Raw genomic sequence first — 18580 nt, 5'->3', positions numbered from 1 at the left:
GGAAACCAGAGCTCTAAAACTGGCCTAAACTTTCTAAACTTCTCCCTGCATCATGATGCAGGGCAGGGTCCCAGAAGGACCTCAGAACACAGCAAGAAGTGAGGCAGTCCCCCAGGGAGGAGAGCATTAAGGAAGGCAAACTCGGTGTCACATGCACAGGGGACCTGTAAGCTGAACTGCATGATTCTAAAATGGTCAAAGCCAGCACAGAAAAGCAGCCAACCTCCTCCTCTGTGAAAGTACAGTTGCATTTGGAAACCTGATATCTTAAATATTGTAAACACAGGATTTTGACAGGCTTATGTCTGATATCAAGCCTATCACTTGTTGGAAGCTTCCCAAGGCAATGTCTATGCGCTTAAAATAAACAAACAAACAAACAAAAAGCCCAGTGATTAGAGGAATTAGCTAATATGACTTATTCAAGAGCTATTTATCACCCGTTTTATGCAATATATAGCCATGACAAAAACAAAACAAAAAACCAAAATTCAGGACTTTGTGTGACAGAGAAACTGAGCACAATTAGAAACAGCACTGGAGATATCCTCTTAGGATAATTTCATTATACTTAATACTTGTCTCCTCCTGGACTAATTCTGCCCATTATTATTAACCCCTCCTATTACATCTGTACGGTGCATTAACATTCACAAAATGCTCTTCTGTGTACAACCTCTCACCTTTGAAATGTTCTCTGGTCCTTCGGATGGAGTTTGCAGAAACCTTTGGAAGTGGGAATGCCAGGTGGGTGACAGGTCTCAGGAGAGCTGGAGAGGATGGGCAGGCAGCAGGCACAAACCCTCAGGTCTGAGTGCCGGGACACCAGTGTGACTTTGTTTCTTGAACAACACAACTTCATCACTATTTTGTGCCCCCCTTTCCTCCTAAGGAGGTAGGGAGGTTTAATCTACCTTAACAACAGGATAAACTCAGTCATTTGGAATTTAATCTGGACTTTCCCCTCTCCTTCCTTCTCCCTGGCCTGAGGGGTGGGGAGGTGGGTGCACATGGCATCCAGGTGTGGGCAGGGGCTCTTGGGGTGACACTTGGCACCGCCTCCATGTGTGCTGAGGCATCCCTGCCTGGTCCCCTGCCTAGCTCTTGGCATTGCTGCATTCCTGTTGGTCCTGGGGTGATGACCCACATGCTGCATACACTGCAGGGCCCAGAAAGAGTCCAGAAGACTGGGAAGGACACATCAGAACCCCTCCCGGGGCCTGCTAGTCTGCTCCAGAGCTCACAGGTGCACAAAGGATGCCCCCACCTGGCAGCCCCCTGGGACTCCCCTGCCCTTGGATTCCCAAACTCCTCATGGGCTTCAGAAGTTTGTTTAGAAACTCGAACCCGAGCACTGACTCCTATTATTCCCTCTGCATTTCTGCCATCCCAGTCCTTCCCTGGGGGTATGTGCCAGGAGGGGGAGCACCCTGTTGATCTCAATACGAGCAGCCCACCCCAAAGTCCAATACCTGTCCTCACACTTGATATTCTCTATATTCAGGGAAGGTCCTCAGCAAACCACAAGCCCTTTTCCCAGAACAAAATGCTGTTTATTAAGCACCTTGCCAACCACTGAGTTAAGTTATTTGTGTATGATAGTTCATTCAGTCCCCACAACAAAATATGTGCTATCGATATTTCCATTTTACAGTTGAGGAAACTGAGTCATAGAGCCACCATGTAGCTTCCCATGTTCCCACAGCTGTTAAGGATTAGTCCAGGTACTTTCCTGCCTTGTTCATAATGGCCATGCTGGCTCTGCTGCCTCAGCGTGACCCAGTCTCTCAGCCAAAGCCCTCTCTTAGTCAGCCTGGATTAGGCTCAGCTAATTGATGTGTGACCGTGGTGGGGGCTGCAGAGCTGGCCGGCAGTTGTCCCTTGTGTGTCTCTCCCCTCCCAGGCTTACACCCTCTTCAGAGGACACCCCCATCTGGTCTGGATAGGAGTGTGGAAGCCCAGCCCCCATGCTTCCATCCAGAACAGCCCAGAGCCCCCATGGGGCTGGCAGAGGCCTTCGATGATGACTTGAAAGCTCAACTGCCCTCTCTGCCCAACTCCACCCCTACAGGTGCTGCACCAGAGAGCACCTCATCCTCCTCAAGCCATGTCACAGGTATGACCTAAAGACAGTGATCATGCGAGCTGATGGCCCCTCTCCAAGGGTGGCTGGAAGGCAGGCCATCTGCCTGTGGCAGGAGCTGCTTCCATCCAGGACCAGGGGAAGGGGCCCCTCTGCTGGCTACTGCTAGGAACCCCCATGGCCCAGGGGATGCTGCTGGCATGATGGCCTCGGATATGGGACTGCACCCTTTTTCTAAGCAAAAACAACAGATGGCCTAAACGGATAAAAGGTGGTGCCCAAGAGAAGTTAAGGGGGAGAGCTAAGCATAGAGAGGCAAGGCACGTGCACATTTGACCTTTTCAAGGATTGGCCTAAGCTTGGAAATCCCTGCCTGCAAAGCATATAAATATGATCTTTTGTGTTACAATAAATGGAACTGCCTGACAGAACCCCCACTGCATGTGTATGTGTTTGTTCCCTATCCAGGAGAACAGCGGCGTGCTCACCCATCTCTTGGAATCTCTTTTCGCCCCGCGTCCTGGGGGGGAGAAAAGGGCAATCCCTTTGGCCCCAACCCTCTAGGGAAAGGAAAAACCTGTTGGGGTCCCGTGCAGCCGCCGGAGACACCCAACACTCGGAGACTGAAGATGGGTTTTGACAACTCCACTTCCCATGCCTTAGGTAGCAGGCAAGGGCCTCCTGTCACCCGTCAGTGTGTATCACCTAATCTTGAACCTGGCGTGAATACCTGGGGATGGCAGACTGATAGCCCAGGAGGCCTCCCCTCAAATGCAGCCTTCTCTGGTTCGCCCTACTTTGTAACCACCCTTCCACATGGAATGAGGGGTTATGAAGGTGACATGTGCCCTGGGAGGTTTTGCTGCAAGGGCAGGGGACAGTCAAGACCATTTCTCATCCCTTGCCCCCACCCCCTCAATTAGGCCTCAACTAGAGAGACAGGTAATAGGTTCCAGGACTCAGGTCCCAGCCAGTCACATATAAGCAGAGGAATACGACACCCCAAGAGTGAGGATTTGAGGACAACTCTGGGTCACTGTGAGGTCTTCAGCTTCGCAGGGTCCTCAGGGCCTCCCCAGAGCTTCCCAAGAAATCAAGAGCTGTCCCCATCTCTCACTCACCCTCAGGGGTGGTCAGGAGTTTACAAACCTACTTTATGCCACCTTGACATCCTAAAAAAGCGGTTCTCAAACTTTAGGTGTATCAGAATCACCTGGAGCACTCGTTAGACTGCAGACTGCTGGGCTCCCAGCCAGAGTTCCTGACTCAGTGAGTGCAGGATAAATGCACATAGCCCTATTCCCCCTCCCTGTGCATACCAGAGTCTCTCCTCGCCTGGGAAACTACCCCTGGCCAAGGTAGTTACCCAAGGAAAGGCACGTCCCCCTTAAGACAAACAGAAGACTGGAGGAAGCAGGGACCCTAAGTAAATGAATTAGCACACTGGCACTAAAGCACTCTGGTGCCTGGAGAGTAGTGAGTACATTAACTTATCTACTCAGCCAGATCTCCCACTCACTCTGAGCTATGTGAGCTGGGTGAGGGTCTGCACATAAGCCTGCAGGTGATTTATACCCCTACTTTGATCTGTTCACTATAGAACTGTTGTACGTACCCTGTGGCAGTGGATCCAGCTGACTGGCTGCCCTCAGTAACTCTCCTAAGTCAATAAACTAAAGTCTCTACCCACTGGGCCACTGGGTGAGTTCTTTGGAATAGGCAAACACTATGTGAGTGCCCTCTCAGATTTGGGTCTCCCATGTTACAGTGAATCTGGAGGGATACAAGAATTTGTGTTTCTAACAAGTTCCTTGACACAACATTGCTGCTGGTCTGGGACCACATTTTGAACCACTGCTCTAGGCCAGTTGTTTATATAAGTCACCTGGAGAGCTTTAACAATCTCAATACCCAGGCCATACCCTAGACAACTGAATCAGACTCTATGGGGTTGCAGCCCAGGCATCAGGATTTTTTTAAAGCTCCTCAGGTAATTCTGACGAGAAGCCAAGTTTGTGACCCATTGCTCTAGTGAGTCAAAATACCACTTGGAGAAAACCAGAGATAGGACAAGGCAGTGTAAAATTAAGGACCGATTGTCACCTCTGGAAGCCACCAGAATCCCCACTAGAAGGGCCCCACTGAGCATGGAAGGCTGGAAGCCTGATGGTCACAGCTGCTCACATGGGCCACATTTGTGCTCCTTACTGTTTAAAATGAGGTGGGGACCAGCAGCAGCACTAGGAGCTTGTGAGGAAAGCAGAATCTCAGGCTCCTCCACGGCCATCAAGTCCAGATCTGTACCTGAACAACACCCCCTGGGGATGCATGTGCACTTTAAAGTCTGAGAAGCACTGACCCATGATGCAGGCGAGATTGGTCAGCACCTGAGGATGGGGTGGAGGCAAAGCCTGTTCAAACTGACGTTGTCCCCTGGAGCCATATCATCAGCTTCCCAAATCCAGAGAACTCTAAAAAGCTGGGGTGCTCCTGCCTTATACATAAATCACCTGGAGAGCTGTGTGTGTGCCTGCAGAACTCACAAGGAAACCCCCAATTTGCCAAGACCGAGATTCTATTAAACCCGCTCCCCATCCAGTGATCAAACCTGAGACCGCAACATTCACCACACCAGGATGGAGCTGGTTACAACCTCACAGCAGTTCCTGAACATGGTCTACACATTAGAATCACCAGGGTAGCTTTAAAATCTCTTCAATGCCCAGACCACACCCAGACCAAGGACAGCAGAAGCTCTGGGGCTGCTGCGGCCCAGGTTTTGGGGCTTTAAAGCTCCCCAGGTGATCCCAATTAGAACCAGGAAGCACCGCGAGGTAATCTTCAGTGCCTCTCTGCTGCCCTCCCTCCCACAGTCTTCAGCAGTTCCCCGCCTGTCTCTCCTTCACCTCTGCATATTTTTGCCATTAACCTGGACACTAAATTCTCCTGATAGGAAGGCACTGTGAGCTTCCTTCCAGACAGGGAATGGCATTCTGCACATAAAGCAGATTTGCTTTTCTTTGCTGAGCTTGCAAAACTGCAAGGGAAGTACAGTCCTTGAATTATTTGTCTTGTCTGTCTGATTTCTCAGTGAAACACCTCTAAGTTCAAGCAGCTGCTGTCACAGCATGGCTGTGACACCAACAGGGGCTGCCGGGCCAGCGACACCCGGGGGCTGGGGCCAGACAATGTCCCCTGCACGGTCCCTCATTTCAGTGGTGGCATGCATGCAAGGAGTCTGGTTGTCAGTGCAAGAATTTGCTTCTATGCTGCCTCTTGCATTCTTCTAGAAGTCACTAAGAACAAAGATTGGAAAGGAATTATTCCATTTCCATGCAGTGTCCTATTACACATCTCTTTGTATCTTGCCAACAATTTTTGCAGTGAGCTAGGCAGATGTCATGATTCCCATCTGCAGTGAGCTGAATGGTGGCCCCAAAGATATGTCCAACTCCTAATACCTGGACCTTGTGGGTATTACCTTATAGGGCAAACAGTGTGATTAAGGATATTGGGAGGCATTGCTTATCCCGGATCATCCTAGTGGACTCTAAATGCAATCACACGTATCCTTAACGAGAAGAAACAGGGAAGAAGGTGATGTGCAAATGGAGGCAGAGACTGGAGTGATGTGGCCCCAAGCCAAGGGGTACCAGCAGCCTCAGAAGCTGGAAGATGCAAACAACACATTCTCCTCTAGAGCCCTTGAAGGGAGCGTAGTCCTGCCGGTACCTTAGCCCTGTGAAACTGATTTTGAACTTCTGAACTCCAGAACTATGAGAGAATAAATTTCTTTAGAGCTACCAGATTTGTGGTAATTTGTTACAGCAGCCACAGGAAACTAATACACCAACTTACAGATGGGCAAAATGAAGCACAGACATTGAGTGCCTTTTCTAAAATCACATAGCTCCTAGCAAAATCGGGGTTTATCTGCTCTTCCCTGATTAGGAGTTTGCTGGTTTTCAAAGGAATTCAGTGGGCAGAAGGATGCTGGTGGCATGGAACCAGTCTGAGGATGGAGGCAGAAAAAAAAAAGCCTACTCAGTGCTTGGAAGGGCCTCTCAGAAACTAAAGCCCCTGAGAGGAACACACACACCACGGGGGCAAAAAGGACAGCAGGTAACAATGGGCACTGTGTCTGCACGGTCAGGGCTGGGTCTCCCAAGCCTCCTGTGTCTAAACTCATCATTTGTTCCTCCAATGCTCACAGAGGGCCAACCATGGAGGAAGTCACCAGGGTCCAGGAGGAAGGTGTGACTTGGTCCTCCTTTCACTGAGCATTTACCCCAGGGAGGAAGACAGGCAGTAAGTGTGTTCACACATGTGGGAATGGAGAGTGATGCATGCCAGGGAAGAAACAAAGCAAAGAATGTATGTAAGAGAGTGACTGGGGCCACGGAAGGGACAGATGAGGAAGGCAGATGGTACTTTTTATAGTCATGAGAGCTCTCTCTGGGAAGATGGCATTTGAGCTCAGACCTGAGTGGGACAGAGGAGAATCTGGGCATGGAGGATGAGCTCGAGAACAGTCATGGCAGAGGGCACAGCAGTGTGGAGCCCTGAAGTGGGGAGGAGCTTGGGCATGGTGTGTTGGAGAAAGGTGGCCAGCAGGGGCCACCTGTGAGCAAGGGCAGAGTAGGGAGGGGACCGAGTTAGCAGTCACCTTGTGTTCCAAGGATTTGAGGTCGGCAAGGGGTGATTTGGTCCTCCAAGCCCAAAGTGCCCTGTGATGCTTCACGTTCCTGCGTTTATTCCCCACAATACACAGAGGCAGTAGGGGAGCAGGGGGAAGGGAAGGGTAGGAGGGACCCTTAGGACCCTCACTTTTAGGGGCTACTGCCTCCAAAAGAGTCATCTAGAGCCACAGAGCATGAGATTCTAATAGAAGGACAGAAGTGGAGGAAACGAAGTCTGCCCTGCCAGGGACCTGCAGCTCCGCGGAGGTCTGCCAGCTCAGGAGGCAGCGGCCAGCTCTCCCAGGGCTGAACGAGGGGTTTCAGGCACGAGGGGTGGCCTTGCTTCAGGAGCAGCAGTGGCATGCCAGGCCAGAGACTGCAGAAGAAAGAGAGGCAAGAATGTGGGGTCAGACCTCAGGGCATCTGTTCCGCACCACCTCCTGACTTAAAAAGTTATTGCGACTTGTCCTTTGCTAAGAACAGGAACTGTGACCACTCTCCCTTCCTCCTGAAGACCATCAGCAGGACAGAGCTCCAAGACCCAGAGCAGTCACAGAGGCGTGGCAAAGTCATGTGGGCCCACCTCCCACCCCAGCCCCAGCATCCATAGGATACAGGAGGTCCCACTCCTTAAGCCCTCAGAGGAGACTGTGCCAACACCACTGAATGACCTCTAGTGGGTCCTTCTGGAACAGATGGCTAGAGTGTCTTTTCATGTGAGAAGTGTCCCAAAGCTGTCCCTGTTTTGTCTGCAATGACATTCACAGATGTCAGGTTTCTCCGGCTGCCCAAATTGCCAGACAGAGCTAATGCTTCCTTTTGTTAACCCTTAAATTTTCATTTTTAAATCCAAAAGACCTGGCAGGCCCTACAAAAGGCTAAAACCAGCAAGTTCAGAGTTTGGAAAGGGATGGGAGACAGTGAAATTAGTGAAGAGGAGACTCATCAGGGGATGAATTCTCCACTCGATGCCCAGGGGGAAGGATGGAAGGGAATTTTCATCTGAGTTCTTCCATTATCTGGTCCTAAGACCAGTTTTATCGTGTTCCTTCTGCTCGTTGATTTGCCTAGCTGTAGAATGGGTACAGCAGTTATGATGAAATCACAAGAGACAGGTTGTCTATTCAGCCCTTACCACGGCACTGGACTGGGAGCTGTGGAAGATGCAGAAAACAGAGTACTGGGTCCCTGCCTTCAAAGAGTTCAGAATGTTGTTGTAGAGCAAAGAGTGTCTACAATGATGTTTTAGAGATGCAAGCACAGTGCGTCTCAAACTGAAGTGGGCATCAGAATTCCTTTAGGGCTTGTTACAGAGTTACAAGGTATGGGCCCATCCGCAGAGTTCCTGAGCCAGTAGGTCTGGGGAGGGACCCGAGAATCTGCATTTCTAACATGCTCCCCAGTCTGGCTGATGCTTCTGGTTCAAAGACCACTCTTTGAGAACCACTCGTCTAGCAGAAGCTCCAAGAAGGAAGAGCTGGCTGGGCACTGGAGTTAGCTGGAATATTAGGGAACTTTAACTGCTTCCTCACTGCTCCGTTAAGTATCAAATCAGGGGCGTGCTGCTGGTGGAAGATTCCTGGGAGTGGTTCCCTCGCCGTTTCCCATGCACAGCACGTGGCGCCTAGCTCAGTGCTGCTTCTCTGTGTGATACATCAGTCTTATCTTATTTCTAATCCATCGTGGGCTAGTGCTTTTGTAACATACAAAATCACAGGAGTGGATGTTGCGGCTGTGTTAAGCACAATGACAGTATCTAAATGCACATCTTGTCACCAACTGGTAACAAAGAGCTCATGGACTGGCACCAGTCCATGGGCCACCACCTAATGACCGTTGTGTCCCCACGAGAGCTTCACACACACATGCACCCTAAAAGTGGCCCAGCACCTGGCAGGAGCCGAGCCACAGGCGGTGTGAGCCCAGTGGGAAAGAACAGAGAACAGCAGCGCCGTGTCCACTCACACCAAGGCAGGGAGCGGATGGCAGGGCTGATCCCACGCCTCCACCCAGCCCTTGGGGCATTATTCCGTGGCTAAGGAGAGATGGTTCTGGAGGCAGCCACAGGGGCTGGGGCTTGAGAGAGGGGCCCTGACGAGACCCCCGGAGAGGAACTGAAGCAGCTGTGGCCACGCCTCTCTCCAGCTCCAAGCCCCACAGCCTCGAACTGTGCCCGTGTCCCAAAGCAGGAACAGGCATGGCTGCTCAGCAGCTCTTGCCCCCAAAGGCTGCTGTGACTCTGTCCAATCTGGCTGGGGATCCCAGGACACTCCTGTTCCTCCTTGTAGTTCGAATGCACCTGCTTCCTTCCTGAGCTGCCCCAGGCCACTCACCACCTCTCCCACTTCAGAGAAGTTTGAGGCCCCAGTCCTGGTATCTTTGGCAATGACAGGTGAGTGATAGAACCACAAAAACCAGAATCGCCATGGAGACAGTCACAGGAAGCTGGGCTGTGACCCCGAGCATCTTGCAGGGGGGTGTCTGAAGACATTTACCCCTCACTGACCACTGCCCTGAGCAGTTGGGCTGTGTCTGAAAGCTGGAACCGTGGGGAGAGCAGCGAGAAGGAGGAACAGAGGGCAGAGTCAGCCGAGGCCAGCAACAGGCCAGATGCTCGTCTGCAAAGGGAGGAGGGCAGCCTTGTCTGTTCTGCTTTGGTTTTTACTGAATGTGTTTCCACACAATGAATCTCCACTTCCTGTCTGTAGTTGGCCAGCACAGCATGGTGCTTTTCTCTTTGACCTTTCCCTGGCATTCAGCATTTCTCCAGCATTCTCCAAATTCCCACTTAAGTGCAAGAGTTACAAACATGAACCGACACAGGCCCTACTCTCCAGGCACTTAGGGTCCTACAGGTAGTGTCAGTTAGCTGTTGCTGCATAAGAAATCAGCCCAAGCTCAGTAGCTTATAAACAACCACCATTTGGTTTAAACATAACAACTCACGATGCTATGGGTCAGGGACTCGGGCAGGGCTCGGTGGGGACAGCTCAGCTCTGCTCCACAAGGTATGGGCTGGGGCAGCTGGCCTGGGGGCTGGAGGAGCAAGATGGTCTCGCTCATGTGTCTGAGCCCCTCAGTGCTGGACCATGGTTCTCCTCCCTGTGACCTGTCTTTCGACTTAGCGTCTCATCCTCCAGGGCCCTTCTCTCCAGCTGGATAGTGTAGACTTCTTTACATGGTGTTTGGATTCCAAGATAGTGAAAGCAGAGCTTTAAAAGTGGCTGACACCCAGCTCCCATGTCCAGAGGTTCTGCTTTCATTGGTCTGGAGTGCAGCCCAGGCTCTGGAATTTTACATTCTCCCCAGGCGCTTTTCTAGCAAGCAGCTAAGACTAAAACCCCATACTCTAGCCCTCTCTACCAAAAGTGTAGTTCATGGGCCAGCAGCAGAGGCAGCCCCTGGAAGTCTGCGAGACAGCAGAAGCTCAGGACCCTCTGCAGCGAGGCAAGAACACTAGTGTCAGTGGAACTACACCTTTCATTAAATGGTGGCAGCTTCAGCAGGAAGGGCCAGTGTTGGAGCTGTGGCTTGTGCTCTGTCATAACCGCCTGCTCTTTCACCACAAGTGTTCTGGACAAGAGGCCTCCAGGTGATCGCTCAGCTCTGTTGATCCCACGGACAGGTGTTGCCAGTACAACAGAGAGCCAACCAGAGAAATAAAAGCAGAAAGAAAGACCCATGTTCATTAGAACTTCAAGGAGGGCAGAGGGAGGCAGGTCGTTTGTACTGGGCCTGGGAAGGTTAAGAAGGGGTGGTTTGGGGGTAGCACAGGTGACAGAGAGACTTCAAGGTGATTCTAGCTGCCTCTTGACCTTGAATCAGTGTGTCTCTCTCTGATATGCTCCAAATTCCTGACCATGTACTTCTGCCCCAGGGTGGCTGAGAATTTCTGCTGAAAAATCACACAACCTTGCAGACGGGGTACTGGTAGATTCTTCCCTCACATTCACTCCTGAACCTGATCTTTCCACCCCACCCCCCGCTTTAGGCCAGCCTCTAAACATTTCTCTCCAGTTTCCTTCTCTCATGCGAGTTTCCTTCCCGCCTCCTGCCCTGGCCCCTCAAATCCAGCTTCTGGGAGGCTTCCTGAGTGGGCTCCTGAAAACCAAGACCCTGGTGACAACTCCATAGCAGCAGTGGAATGAAACAGGCTGCTTCGGTGGCCCACAAAGCCCACCATAACCTGGCCGTCCCTCCTCCCCATCTATCCCCTGCCACCCTACCCCCAATGGCAGACTTGCAGTTCCCACAACAGGAGACAGTGCTGGGGGAGTCTGAGCCTTCACCCTACTACTCCGCTGCTGGCACTGTCCCCTCCTCCTCTGCCTGCCTAACCCCTGGCACTGCTGGGAGCACTGGGTACAGAAGGGCACCCCTGGCACCTGCCCTGGTGGTGCAGCATTCGTGTTCCTAGGCCCAGCTCAGGCAGCACCTTGCTTTGCCCTTGGGGCTGTCCCTGACACAGGGGTTTGGCCGTGTGCTCCCCATCCTACTTCCATAAAAACCCTGTACGTGCCTCTAGCACTAGATATGGATGGGCCACAGGTGACTTGCTCACCTGAAAAGTGGCTAGTCTCAGTTGAGATGCACCCTGAAGTGTAAAATGCACTGTATTTCAATGACTTCATACGAAAAAAAAAAAAAACCACAAAATAGCCTATTAATAATTTTACACAGATTACATGTTGTAATAATAATAGTTTGGATATATTTGGTTAAATAAAATATTTTGAAAATAATTTCACCTGTTTCTTTTCACTGTTTTTACTGTGGCTAACAGCAAAATCACAATTGCTTGGGTGGCTCTCTTTATTTCTGTTGGATGCCCTGATCTCATAGATTAGTCTCCCAGAACCCACTTGATTAGCCGTAACCTAAGGTAAATTACTTCTCCAAAACTCAGTTTTCTTCTCTATAAAAGGAAAATGATAATACCTATCTTCTAAGGTCACGGTAAGGAAGAAAGACCACGCACCAGCATATAAGATCTCTATTATATAACCACTGCATTAATTGTATCGTGTTGAATTAACTGTTACAATGATTTTGATGGCCTCAGGGTTCTGGTTATTTAAGATACCTGGAGTCTCACACAGAACCTGACACAGTCGGTGCCCCAGGCACAGAGCATATAAAATGGGAGAGGCTGGCCCTGGCTCTGACAGGTGCTCTGCGGAGCGGGCGTCCCTTAGTCCCTCTCCCTGAGTGGTCTGTGTCTGAAATCTACCACCACCCTGTGTCCACCTGCCTGGCCAGTGCACCTGCAGCCTTCAGCACCCGCAAACCCCTTCTCCCAACCTCCCTCTCCATCACTTCTTCCATCTAGTTCCAAACCTTTCACAGATGCCCTGACCCTGGCAAATGCTTCAGGAGAAATGCCACCTGGGCGGGGGCCTGCAGGCAGCGATCTCCCCAGGAGCCATGAATCATTCCACCTGCTGCTATTGTTGTCACAGGCGAGCAACCAAACAGATGATTTTCTCCAGCTGTTTCTGGGCCTTTTTCAGAAACATCCTTGCCTCCAAACATAAATTTATAAGCCAACAGCAAATTATTCTGGATAAATGCTAGTCAATTTTATTCCTGGGTGTTTTAGTCCGTTTTGTGTTGCTATAACAGAAATACGTGAGACTGGGTAATTTACAAAGAACAGAGGTTTATTTGGCTTACGATTCTGGGACAGCTGCATCTGGTGCGGGCCTCAGGCTGCTTCTACTCATGGCGGAAAGTGGCAGGGAGCCGGCGGGTACAAGCAGATCACATGGCGAGAAGAAGCAAGAGAGAAGAAGAAAGAAAGAGAAAGAGAAGGTGCCAGGGTGTTTTTAAGCAATGAGCTCTCGCAGGAACTAATCGAGTGAGAACTCACTCATTAATCCCCCGTCCCCCAGGGAGAGCATTAACCCATTCATAAGGGATCCGCCCCCATGACTCAGTCAGTTTCCAACACTGCCACATTGGGGATCAAATTTCCACATGAGTTTTGGAAGGGACAACACATCCAAACTCCATCACTGGGGAAGAAAAGCCCAGAATCTGTCTGCCAAAAATTAAAGCTCATATAGGTGTAGCAGAGGTGAGCTTAATCCCTGGGAGTCAGTATCAGGCCTTCTGCCTAGTCAAAGCCTAGTACCTTTGGAGTAATCCTGAATTTGCCTTGGGAATGCATTGGGATCTGGTTTAGTCTGACGCATTTGCAACATAGCATTGATGTTCTAGCAAGACCTCCCACCCCAGCAAAGGGCACTGGGATTGCAGATCAGGCTAATGTCCAGGCATGGCTCGGTCCACACTCAGGTCTCAAACACACCTTGTGGAAAAAGTAGACCCCAAAACCCTCTTTCTGGGAGTCTGGAAGTCAGCTCACTTGGCAGAGAATGGAAAGGTCTGTAGAGACAGTGATCAGAAAGCAGGGCACATCCTACCAAAGCCAACTGCAGCTTCAACCAGAGACTGAGTGAGGACTCAGAACCGCAACGTCCCAGAGCCATCAGGGGCCAGAGGAATCACTAGCCTGACCACCTACTCTGCACATGAGAAAACCGAAGCCCAGAGTTGGGGAGAAACTTGTCCAAAGGTGACCATGATAAAGCAGGTGGTCCCCAAGTCTCCTGATGCCTAGACCCAATGCCTAACAGGGCTCCTTCCAGTGGACCCGTGTGAGTGTGAGAACCATTCTCAGCACCAGCTCCTGTTTGTCAACACAGATGAGGATAAACAGCCCCCAAATCACTCCCACACTGTCCAAAATACCATCATTAAAGACTCACCGATCTGAGTAAACAGAGTCCTGGTTTCAAGTGCAATACCTCAGATGGATCCACAGAGTTAGTTCTCAGCTCTTACCTCAAAGCTGCAGTGGGACAGTGTGGAGGGACAGGGAGGAAAGCCCATCTGGGGGCGTGGGGCGCCATCTGAGTGGGGAAGCCTCAGCTGGGCACCGCTGGGGGCCAGAGCACTGACAGCTGACAGCCCGAGTCAGGCAGGGAGCAGAGGGCAAGTGGCCGAGAGCATGCACTTCCCTATCAAGGAGGGGAGAAGTCGTTGGCTCTAATTCTTCACCCCTCCCTGTACCCATGCCCCTAGCCTTGTGACTTTGCCATCCCTCCTGCTGAAGGAACAGTGGACTTCCCACACTCCAATTTCGGACTGGTCACCCGCCTTGCTCTGGTCAGTGGGAAGTAGGCAGAGTGACCTGTGCCTGTTCCCAGCCCCTTGTTTTTCTGACCTCACCATGAGAAAAGCCCCCCAGGTGGCTGCTGTCTCCAACCTGGCAGGCAGAATGAACCCAGGTGGAGCAGACCTGAGCCGGGCGGGAAGAGAGGAGCCAAGCTAGGCCGGTCACCCCCTAGCCAGAGGTGCGGGGCTGTGGGAGGTGGGGGCAGGGCCCAGCGGGGGATGGGAGGACTTGGGGGTGAGAGCAGCTGCAATGGGCAGCTCGTGGGAGGGAGGGAATGAAGGCATGCGGGTGGGGAAGGACAGTCAATACCCAACATTGAGAAGCTCAGAGCAGCGGGAACAGGGCTGTCCAAAAGAACTTCCTGCAAGAACAGAAATATCCTGTATCTGCGTTGTCCAATGCAGGAGCCCCCAGCCACGTGGGGACACTGAACACTTGAAATGTGGCCACTGCTACTGAAGAACTGAATTATTTTGTTTAATTTTAACTAATTGATATTGAAGAACCATGTGTAGCAGTGACCACTGACTGGACAATGCAGGTCTGATGTGCTGAGTACAGGGAGGGCTGACATAAGGCAGGACTGGAGAGCCATTCAGTACGGTGGAATTTCTGAGCTACAGGGGCCCAGTAATTATAACAGCACTTGCTGTGTGCCGGGCCCCATGCACAGCACTTGTCATACATTATGTCACTTAATCTTCTCAGTATCCTTGTAAGGTAGAACACGTCATTACACCCACTTTACAGACCAGCAGACTGAGGCACAGAGGGTCTGAGCACTGGGGAAGTTCACTCGAGAGGCAGAGCCAGGTTCCAAGTGAGATGATGACGCCGGGCCCTCAGCATTCACCATTTCAAACCCACACTGGCCCAAACAGCCCTTCACTAAGGCTGCGAAGTCCCCTACTGGGTAATGTCCTCTCTTGGGAACTAACTTAGCTTGCCCCCTCGTCCAAAAAGATCTGAGTCTGAGACAGGGGCTTGCGTGCAAGAAGTTATTTTTGTTAATTTGCTTGTTGTTGTTTGGGGGATGGGTGGTAATCTCACAGAACAGGATTGGCAGGGCTGAGAGAGAAATCAACCCAAAGCTGCTTTACTGAGCTGGACCCTGCAGTGAGCAACCAGGGCTCCTTCCCAATGGTCCCCTGAGCACCTGTGTGAAACGCAGCACCTCTGAATTGGCCACCTGAGGTGTGGAGGAGGGGAGCACCGTCGCCTGGCCGTGCCCCCAGTGGTCAAGGGCTGACCCAGGTGCGTTTAGCACCAGAAGAGCTGAGCACGTTCCCAGCCCCCCTGTAGGGGTATAGATACTGCTGAGGGAACGTGCAGTCAGACTGCCCCTGCCCTGAGCTGTCACACCAACGGCAGTCAGGAACAAGCAGATCCGAAGGGTCAGCAGGTTGGCGGTGGCCAGGGGCTAGGCACAGGGCGGTCCAGGGAGTGAGTGCTGGGGTATACAGGGGGCCTTTATGGAGTGAGAAAAATGTTCTGGAATTAGATGGAGGTGATGATTGATGATCAATTTTATGTGAATTTTACCTCAATTAAAAAAATGACAGAAGGGAGAAGAGGAACCAGTAAAGGGTCATGAAAATCAACTACAATGTATATTAAGAAGTTAAAATTAAAAAAAATTAAAAATGACAGAAAAGAAACATAACTCAGGAGCCCATGCTCTGAGCTTAACTGTGGGCTCAGCCCATACCCGCAGGCTCACCCTAGGGAAGTCCTGTCCCTTCACTTGGACCCACACCCCCAAGAATGTGAACTGGGGGTCAGGGCTGATGTGGAGCCAGAAAGCCTGGCTTAGCAATCCCAGCCTCTCTCGGTTCCTCTGAATGCCACCTCCCTCTGATTGACTCAGACACAATGAGGTCACTGTGCCTGTCCAAGGCCAGGATGTGAGCCACTTGCCTGGACCAAGCACAGAGCCCTTGCCCACACCCTCCCCAGCTCAGCTATGCAGGAAGCACACAGCCATCTGCCTCCTGGGTCCTGCCAGCTGCAGGACTGGCCTCAACTTCCATTCCCACAGTTACAGCAGGACAGCGGTCACCGCAGGATGGCTGACGTCTCAAGGCTGCCTTTCCCATCTGAGCGACTTCTTCTCTCTTGGAGACATTGTGTTTCCCTGCTGTGCCTGGGCACCTGGGCTTCTTCTCTCCCTCGAGGGCAGATGGCCCTGAAGGGTACCCTGTCCTCTACGCTGCAAGTCTGTTTTGGGGACACCTGACCCTCCTTTCCTCCTGCCAGCCTCACGAACCATGCATGCTCCTGCAGGAAGGGGTCTTAACTGTACCCCACAGAACAGTCTAGATATGGCTGAACTATTCTACTCCAACTAACTTATAGGAAAGCTAGCATAATGGAAACCCCACTCCTCCACTGAGAGGCAAAGTCTACATCTGGGTAGGCTTGTGACTTAATTCTAGCCAAGAGCATGCAGTAGAACTGACATTGGGTGACTTCCAAGGTAGGATCAGAAAAGCCCACGCAGCTGCAGAGGCCCTTGACTTTAAAGCCCTGGGCTGTCACATTGGGAGCCCAACTACCCCAGGCCACATGGAGAGGCCACGTGTAGATGTTCTGATTGACAGCCCCCACCAAGGTCCCAGCCAACAGCCAGCATCAAGGGCCACTCAGATGAAGGAAGACCCTCCAAATGATTCCAGCTGCCAGCCGCTGAGTCTCACCTCAACTTGGGTTCTTCTTCCCAGCTGACGCCTTGAATATCACAAAGCAAACACAAGCCATTGTAGCGATGCCCTGTGTGAATTCCTGAGCGCATGAGTCTGTGAGCATGACAAAGTAGTCATCTCAGGCTGCTGAGTTTTGTAACTGCCAATAGTTCCTGACACGCTCTTCATTCGCAACTATTTATTGCACATGTACGATGTGCGTGGCCCTATTGTGGGCACTGAAAATGCAAAGATGAGGGAGCAGACATGTCACACACAAGGCAGCAGCATCCAGTGCGGAATCTCAGAGTGGCAAATTCCAGTGGGGGAACCCAGAGAGACTTCCTGGAAGAGGTTTCCAGAAGTATGACAGGGTGGACATGTCAGTGTTTTCCCCACAGATAGTCAGAACCTGCTCAGCACGTTGAAGAAGTTATTGGAGTACAAGCTGCAGCAGTGGCTGCTGAGTCTGTAGAGTCCTCCTGAGGTGCAGCTGAGCCAGGACCCCCCTTCCCTGTCATATCTGCCTCCCCAAGATGCCCTCGCTCAGTTCCTTAAACATGACAAACGCTTATCACCACGGCCTTCTCAAATGCCTTTCCCTCTGCTTAGAATGCTGTTCCCCCACTCTTCTTCCGACTCAGCCCTGCTCCCCCAGGTCCCAGGCCTCCTCGACACACCCCCTGTCCTGCTCTCTCATAGCACATGCCACTGGCAACTGTACCTTCATTTGTCAGCTTCGTTACCAGCAGCCTCCACTGCTAGATTTTCCTGTGAGGGGAAGAGCATGTCTATCAGGTCACCCTTGTATTCTATGTCAAGCACAGTGGTGGGCACACAGTAGGCGCTCAGTAAATAGTTGCTGAGAGAACGAGTTCGTGAATGAATGCGTGAATGGCCCCACCTTGGACTTCAGATCTGCTCTAATCCCTAATCCTATGGTTAGCTTCTTCTGGTTCCTAACCTAGCTTTGCCCCCAGTCATTGATTTTCTGGACACCCCTTCTTAGAATATCTTTCTGCCATCATCCACAAGCCGTATTTGCTAACCCAGCTGCAAGACAACCCTACTGGGCCATGGCTTTCATCATCCACCTGGACCACACAGCTCTGCTCTGCCAGGCCTCCTCCCCCAGGGTCCCAGTGAAGAAGACAGTGGGGCGGGGGGGGGGGGGGTTCCTGGAGCTGGGACAAAGGAAAAACAAAGGACAAGCTGTAGAGAACTTCTCCAGCTGCCAGAATCCTGACCCTCCATCCCAAAGGAAATCACATGCACCCAAATACTTACATTTAGAAGGAAAAGATTTTTGCAGATTTAACAAGGTCATATGCTGTCATTCACTGAGGGGTTCCAAGGATGACCAGAAAAAGTGCCAGGGAGGTTGGCTTCTCTCTGGAGACACTGGGAAGCTTGACATTTGTGATGGGAGGAGAGAAGGAAGGGATGGGAAAGGCGTGGTTGCAGAAATCGGACTCTGCCTACGTGGGGTGGCTTTGGAGACATTGTCCGTGGATTGTGTCATCTTAGCAGACACAGACATCGTGATCATCTAAATATAGTCAGGAAGAGATTATGTGGAATTATTCAACAGGAATGCAGAAAGCTGCTGCTCATCACCACTGTGCCTGGCTTGACCTCACAGTCAAAGCAAGAACAGTTTTTACTTCCCAGGGTCCCACACCAACTCTCAATTCCTGCGGCACCGAGAGAGCCACCAGCTCACCCTCACTCGATTTCCCATAGCATCTGACATGAGCTTTCTCCTTGCGGGTCTTTCTGGGAAAAAGAAGACAAAGTCAGTGTGTGAGATATGTCACTTCAAGGGAGAACAATGGACCCAGGGCCAGTCACTAATTTGGCTTGAGAAGCCAAGAAAGGCCACAATTGCTTGCCCTTTCATGTGCTGAATTTCTTCCCTGGTGTGGAATTAGTTTCTGATCCATAAAAGTGCATCAGA

General features: G+C 51.3%; 1 long non-coding RNA gene across 1 annotated transcript in view; it reads right to left on the bottom strand.

The window, feature by feature from the left end:
• The window catches only part of LOC134371388 (uncharacterized), a 50769-nt gene extending 32670 nt beyond the window's left edge, over positions 1–18099 (bottom strand). The window contains exons 1-4 of the long non-coding RNA XR_010022818.1: positions 17911–18099; positions 12436–12477; positions 10240–10368; positions 6750–7138 (exon numbers count right to left, since the gene is read on the bottom strand). This is a non-coding gene — a long non-coding RNA (uncharacterized LOC134371388). The remainder of the gene's footprint in view (positions 1–6749; positions 7139–10239; positions 10369–12435; positions 12478–17910) is intronic.
• Between the last annotated feature and the right edge of the window lie 481 nt (positions 18100–18580).

The sequence above is a fragment of the Cynocephalus volans genome, chromosome 1 (genome assembly GCF_027409185.1).
Source record: "Cynocephalus volans isolate mCynVol1 chromosome 1, mCynVol1.pri, whole genome shotgun sequence".
Taxonomy (NCBI): domain Eukaryota; kingdom Metazoa; phylum Chordata; class Mammalia; order Dermoptera; family Cynocephalidae; genus Cynocephalus; species Cynocephalus volans.
This window is presented reverse-complemented; position numbering and strand designations above follow the sequence as displayed.